The sequence below is a fragment of the Martes martes genome (assembly GCF_963455335.1).
Source record: "Martes martes genome assembly, chromosome: 10".
Classification (NCBI taxonomy): domain Eukaryota; kingdom Metazoa; phylum Chordata; class Mammalia; order Carnivora; family Mustelidae; genus Martes; species Martes martes.
In genome coordinates this window covers 55,142,527-55,150,036 of record NC_137898.1, presented here as the reverse complement: position 1 = coordinate 55,150,036, position 7,510 = coordinate 55,142,527, and the positions used below count along the sequence as shown (strand labels likewise).

The 7,510-nt window shown below is 41.4% G+C and overlaps 1 pseudogene across 1 annotated transcript; it reads left to right on the top strand.

Moving 5' to 3' along the window:
- The first annotated feature begins 432 nt into the window (after positions 1-432).
- On the top strand, positions 433-1,469 carry LOC308350845 (olfactory receptor 56B1-like; annotated as a pseudogene). Its single transcript has one exon. The product of its transcript is annotated as an olfactory receptor 56B1-like (transcript).
- Positions 1,470-7,510: the final 6,041 nt, after the last annotated feature.

Genomic DNA, 7,510 nt, shown 5'->3' with positions numbered 1-7,510 from the left:
GAAGTTTAACTACAGTAGAAGCCAAAGCCCAGAATGTTACAATTTATCTTAAATTTCCATAAGGAATGACTGTAGAATTCATTTTCTTACAGCTCCAAACTATACTCTGTGGAGACCTTATTTAAAATATTGTTCAACATAGGGTGTCTGGGCAACTCAGAGGGTTAAACCTCTGCCTTTGGTTCAGGCCATGATCTCAGAGTTCTGGGATCCAGCCCCATATTGGGTTCTCTGTTCAGCAGGGAGCCTGGTTACCTCTTTCTCTGCCTGCCTCTCTGCCTACTTGTGATCTCTCTCTCTCTGTCAAATAAATAAAATCTTCAAAAAATATTGTTTGACAATTGTGTGAGGACAGTTAAAAAATAGTGTTGATGATAATTTTGCACAAAAAGAGCAACTTTGAAAACCATTTTCTTTTTCTCTTAGGAAAAGATGTCTGCATCTCTGAAAGACTCTAATAGCTCCAAATTCCAGGTCTCTGAGTTCATCCTGATGGGATTCCCAGGCATTCATAGCTGGCAACACTGGCTCTCCTTTCCATTGGCAATACTCTACCTCTCAGCAATTGGTGCTAACATCCTCATCCTCATCACCATTTGTCAGGACCCTGCCCTTCAGCAGCCTATGTACTATTTTCTAAGCATTCTCTCTGTGGTGGACATGGGCCTGGCCACCACCATCATGCCCAAGATCTTGGCCATCTTCTGGTTTGATGCCAAGGTCATTAGCCTCCCTGAGTGCTTTGCTCAGATTTATGCCATTCACTGCTTTGTTGGCATGGAATCTGGTATCTTCCTTTGTATGGCTTTTGACAGATATGTAGCAATTTGTCACCCTCTTCGCTACCCATCAATTGTCACCAATGCCTTAATCTTAAAAGCCACTGTGTTCATGGTACTTAGAAATGGCTTGGTTGTCATTCCAGTGCCCATGCTTGCAGCCCAGCGTAATTATTGCTCCAGGAATGAGATTGAGCATTGCCTGTGCTCTAACCTTGGGGTCACTAGCCTGGCTTGTGATGACAGGAGGCCAAACAGCATCTGCCAGTTGATTCTGGCATGGCTTGGAATGGGGAGTGACCTAGGTCTCATAATATTGTCATACACTTTGATTCTGCGCTCTGTACTTAGACTGAACTCAGCTGAAGCTGCATCCAAAGCTCTGAGCACTTGTAGCTCCCATCTGATCCTTATTCTATTCTTCTACACAGTAGTTGTTGTGATTTCAGTAACTCACCTGGCAGAACCCAAAGCTCCTTTGATTCCAGTTCTGCTCAACGTGCTGCACAACATCATCCCCCCTTCCCTCAACCCTATAGTTTATGCACTTAGGACTAAAGAACTCAGGGCAGGCTTCCAAAGGAAGTTTTGTTTGAGATTAGAAAAGGACACCAGTCTCCAGTGATCTTCTCCATAATGTTACATTATCTTCAGCTTCTTCTAGAATGGATAGTAGAATTTCAAATATGACAGGGAAAGTGAATGCCTTTGAGGTATCTTTTTCACATTGTAAAAGCAGGTGAAAGCAACAACAAACATTCCCAGTAGCTCCAAAATATCCATAAGAGATGAATATACATGGGGAAAGGAAGGACTTTCTACCAAACTAATGAAATGGAATAAAAACTAGTGTTTATGTATTATATCTCTTCCCTAAAATAAAAATGAATATAATAATACACACACTCCCAAAGAATTAGTGAGTGGGATGTGAGTTACAGGTCATGATTATTCATTCACAGCTATAATGTAGGACCAAAGTGTATCTGCCTGGACAAGTGGCTAAGGAAGATGTGGGCAGCATGAGTAGTGGGAAGCAGATCTATATATGGACAAAATTAGAAGCCCGAATTGCTGCACAGTGCCAGCCAATTCTCACGAGCTTTCTGCCCAAATTGATATCGATTTGGGCAGAAAGCTCGTGAGAATTGGCCAGAAACCCACGGTGAACCCCCAGTGGTGGGAGCCTTCAAGGGAGCCACCTGGGCCTGGCCCAGGGTCCTGAGTGGCCAAAACCCTGCAAGAAAGAGCTCTAATGCCAGGTGTGTGTGAAGCACAAATCACCTCAGAACACTGGTCACTCCTGCCCTCTACTCAGCCCCCTGGGGTGCCTGCCTTGGCACTGGCAGATCTGGCCTGCCATGCCCCTAGGCCCTACCCTTAAGCCTACATTGGGTTTTCAGGCTGATGTCCCCATAGGCCTGGCCCCCAAGCCCTCCACACCTCAGGACTCCACCTGCCACCCAAGAGGAAACCATGCAGTTTGGAGCTGCACAAAACACTCCAAGTAGGAGAAACCTGCATGACACCCTGAGGCCACCCCCCTCACCCCTCCCCCCCGCAAACCTGAAGCCTAAGACTCAGCAAGACCCCCACCCTGGGGAGCTTGCCTCAGGGGAGGGCCTTGGCGGAGCCCCATGGACCCGGCCTGTAATAGTGGATGGTGGAACAGGAACCTAGTGAGAAAGCAGTCCAAACACTGGGTGGGTCCACAGACCAAGCTGCCACAAAATCCTGGCCAATTCTCATGAGCTTTCTGTCCAAATTGTCATCAATTTGGATGATTCACCATGACCAAACTGAATTTATTCTTGGGCTGCAAGGGTGGTTTGACAACCACAAATCAATCAATGGAATCCACTACATTAATAGAAGAAAGAACAAGAACCATAGGATCCTCTCAATAGATGTGGAAAAAACATTTGACAAATCAATGCATCCCTTCTTGATCAAGACTCTTCACCATGGAAGGCTAGAGGGTACATACCTCCACATCATAAAGGCCATCTATTGGAAATCCACAGAGAATATCATTCCCATTGGGAAAAAACTGAGAGCTTTTCCCTTTTCAGGTCAGGAACACGACAGAGAACTCATCATTATTGTTCAACATGGTACATAATTCCTAGCCTCAGCCACCAGACAACAAAAAGAAATCAAAGCTGTCTGAATCAGCAAAGAAGAAGTCAAACTCTCACCCTCTGCAGACAATAAGATACTTTCTGTGGAGAACCCAAAGGACTCCACCCCAAAATTGCTAGAAATCATCCAAGAATTCCGTAAAGTGGTAGGATATAAAATCAATATACAGAAATAAGTTGCATTTGTCTACAATACCAATGCGACAGAAGAAAGAGAAGTTAAGGGGTCCATCCCATGTATAATTGCACCCAAAACCATACGATACTTAGAAATCCATCCAACCAAAGAGACAAAGGATCTGTACTCAGAAAACTATACGACAGTCATGAACAAATTGGAGGAAGACACAAAGAAATGGAAAAACATTCCATGCTCATGGATTGGAAGAAAAACTATTGTGAAAATGTCTATACTACCCAGAATGATCCATAGATTCAATGCAATTCCTGTCAAAATACCATCCACATTTTTCACTGAACTGGAATAAATAATCCCCAAATTTGTATGGAAGCAGAAAAGACCCCGAATAGCCAAAGGGATGTTGAAAAAGGAAACCAAAGCTGGTGGCAATGCAACTGCAGAATTCAAGCTCTATTTCAAACCTGTAATCATCAAGACAGTGTGGTACTGGCACAAAAGCAGACCCATAAATCAATGGAACAGAATAGAAAAACCAGAAATGGACCCTTGACTCTAGGGTCAATTAATCTTCCTCAGTGCAGGAAAGAATATCCAATGGGAAAAATTCTCTTCAGCAAACGGTGCTGGGAACACAGGACAGTCACATGCAGAAGAATGAAACTGGACCATTTCCTTGTACTGTACACAAAAAATAGACTCCAAATTGATGAAAGACCTCAATGTGATACAGGAATTCATCCAGATTCTTGAGGAGAACAGAGGCAGCAACCTCTTTGACCTCAGCCACAGCAACTTCTTGCTAGACACGTCTCCAATGGCAAGGGAAACAAAAGCAAAAGTGAGCTGTTGGGATTTCATCAAGATAGCAAGCTTTTACACAGCAAAGGAAACAGTCAACAAAACCAAAAGACAACAAACAGAAGAAAAGATATTTTCAAATGATATATCAGATAAAGAACTCCTATCCAAAATCTAGAAAGAACTTACCAAACTCAACGCCCACAGAACAAATAATCCAATCTAGAGTTAGGCCAAAGACACGAATAGACATTTCTCCAAAGAAGACATCCAAATGGCCAACAGACACATAAAAAGTGCTCAACATCCCTCGGACATTAGGAAAATACAAATCAAACCCATTATGAGATACCACCTTACACCAGTCAGAATGGATAAGATGAAGAAGTCAGGAAACCAAAGATGTTGGCAAGAATGTGAAGAAAGGGGAATCCTTTTATACTATTGTGGGAATGCAAGCTGGTGAGGCCACCACCACTCCAGTGTGGAGATTCCTCAAAAAGTTGAAAATAGAGCTACCCTACAACCCTGCAACAGCACTACTGGGTATTTACCACAAAGATACAAATGTAGTGATCTGAAGGGGCACCTGCACCCCAATGTCTATAGCAGCAATGCCAACAAGAGCCAATGAGCCATGAACCCAGATGTCCAATGACAGATGAATGGATATATATGGATAAATATACCATTGAATATTATGCAGCCATCAGAAAAAGAAATCTTGACATTTTCAATGACATAGATAGAACTAGAGGGTATTATGATAAGTGAAATAAGTCAGTCAGAGAAGGAGAATTATCAGATTTCACTGATATGTGGAATTTAAGAAACAAGACAGAGGAACATAGGGGAAGAGAGGGAAAAAAAGGAAGCAAGATGAAACCAGAGAGGGAGTCAAAGAAAAAGAGATACTTAATCTCAGGAAGCAAACTGAGGGTTTCTGAAGGGGAGGGGGTGGGGGAATGGCGTGGCTGGGTGATGGGCATGGGGAGGGTATGTGCTGTGGTGAGCACTGTGTGCTGTATAAAACAGAAGGATCACAAACCTGTATCCCTGAAGCAAATAACACATTATACGATCATAATAAAAAAGAAGTGAAATAAAAACATTTAGAATACAAATATAAACTAAGAATAAATAAATAAATAAATAAATAAATAAATAAATAAACTCACTGACTAAGTGATCTGGAGTCACCACACTCCAATTTCAAGCTAGATTACAAGGCTAAATTACATACAAAACAGTATGGTACTGGCATAAAAACAGACACACAGGCCAATGGAACACAATAGAAAGCTCAGAAACTGATAATCATAGCACTTTTGGCAAAGTTTATTCATTCATATATTAAAGGTATATTTAAACTTAGCTCTGATAGAGTTATTAACTCTGAATGGGAATCAATAATATTTATGTCTTGTTCCAACATTTGTTTCCAATAAATGCATTTTTAAACATGCTGTTTTATATAAATATATATTACAAAATAAGGAATATTTAGAATCCACACTTTCAGGAAAAATTAAATTCACTTTAATAAACCTACCACAGAAAAAGAAATATAGATATCCAGCATCACAACTGAGAACATTACAAAAGAAGACAATCAGACACAATCTGGTGTCTGATGGAAGAATATACTACTACTTAGGTACTTCTGCCCAAATATTCAACCTGTTGAAAGCTATAGATGCAGCTACTCATTTACAAAAACACAGATGTCAAAGAAATGTCCCAACAAAGAGTATGAAGACATCGCCAATGAAGTCCACAATGCATATATTCTGACAGGAAAAATATTTTCCCATATAAAGAATTGTCATCTGCGAAGAGAGAGTTTGACTTCTTCATTGCCAATTTGGATACCTTTTATTTTTCTTTGTTGTCTGATTGCTGTTGCTAGGACTTCTAATACTATGTTGAACAAGAGTGGTGAGAGTGGGCATCCTTGTCGTGTTCCTGATCTCAGCGGGAAGGCTGCAAGCTTTTTCCCATTGAGGATGATATTTGTTGTGGGTCTTTCATAGATAGGTTTTATGAAGTTCAGGAATGTTCCCTCTATCCCTATACTTTGAAGCGTTTTAATCAGGAATGGATGCTGGATTTTGTCAAATGCTTTTTCTGCATCAATTGAGAGGACCATGTGGTTCTTTTCTCTTCTCTTATTGACTTGTTCTATCACATTGATTGATTTGCAAATGTTGAACCATCCTTGTAACCCAGGGATGAATCCCACCTGGTCATGGTGGATAATCTTTTTAATGTGCTGTTGGATCCTGTTTGCTAGGATCTTGTTGAGAATCTTAGCATCCATATTCATCAGGGATATTGGTCTGAAATTCTCCTTTTTGGTGGGGTCTTTCCCTGGTTTGGGGATCGGGGTAATGCTGGCTTCATAAAAAGAGTCTGGAAGTTTTCCTTTGCTTCAATTTTTTGAAACAGCTTCAGCAGAATAGGTGTTATTTCTTCTTTGAAAGTTTGGTAGAATTCCCCAGGGAATCCGTCAGGTCCTGGGCTCTTGTTTTTTGGGAGGTTTTTGATCACTGCTTCAATCTCGTTACTAGATATCGGTCTATTCAGGTTGTCAATTTCTTCCTGGTTCAATTTTGGGAGTTTATAGTTTTCCAGGAATGCATCCATTTCATCTAGGTTGCTTAACTTATTGGCATATAACTGTTGATAATAACTTCTGATGATTGTTTCTACTTCCTTGGTGTCAACCCATGGAATGGGAGAAGATATTCGCAAATGACAGTACAGACAAAAGGTTGATATCCAGGATCTATAAAGAACTTCTCAAACTCAACACACACAAAACTGATAATCATATCAAAAAATGGGCAGAAGATATGAACAGACACTTCTCCAATGAAGACATACAAATGGCTATCAGACACATGAAAAAATGTTCATCATTACTAGCCATTAGGGAGATTCAAATTAAAACCACATTGAAATACCACCTTACACCAGTTAGAATGACCAAAATTTGCAAGACAGGAAACAACGTGTGTTGGAGAGGATGTGGAGAAAGGGGAACCCTCTTACACTGTTGGTGGGAATGCAAGTTGGTGCAGCCACTTTGGAGAACAGTGTGGAGATTCCTCAAGAAATTAAAAATAGAGCTTCCCTAGGGCCCTGAAATTGCACTACTGGGTATTTACCCCAAAGACACAGATGTAGTGAAAAGAAGGGCCATCTGTACCCCAGTGTTTACAGCAGCAATGGCCACGGTCGCCAAACTGTGGAAAGAACCAAGATGCCCTTCAACGGATGAATGGATAAAGAAGATGTGGTCCATATACCCTATGGAGTATTATGACTCCATCAGAAAGGATGAATACCCAACTTTTGTAGCAACATGGACGGGACTGGAAGAGATTATGCTGAGTGAAATAAGTCAAGCAGAGAGAGCCAATTATCATATGGTTTCACTTATTTGTGGAGCATAACAAATAACATGGAGGACATGGGAAGATGGAGAGGAGAAGGGAGTTGAGGGAAATTGGAAGGGGAGGAGAACCATGAGAGACTAGGGACACTGAAAAACAACCTGAGGGTTTTGAAGGGGCGGGGGGTGGGAGGTTGGGGGAACAAGGTGGTGGGTATTGGGGAGGGCACGGATTGCATGGAGCACTGGGTGT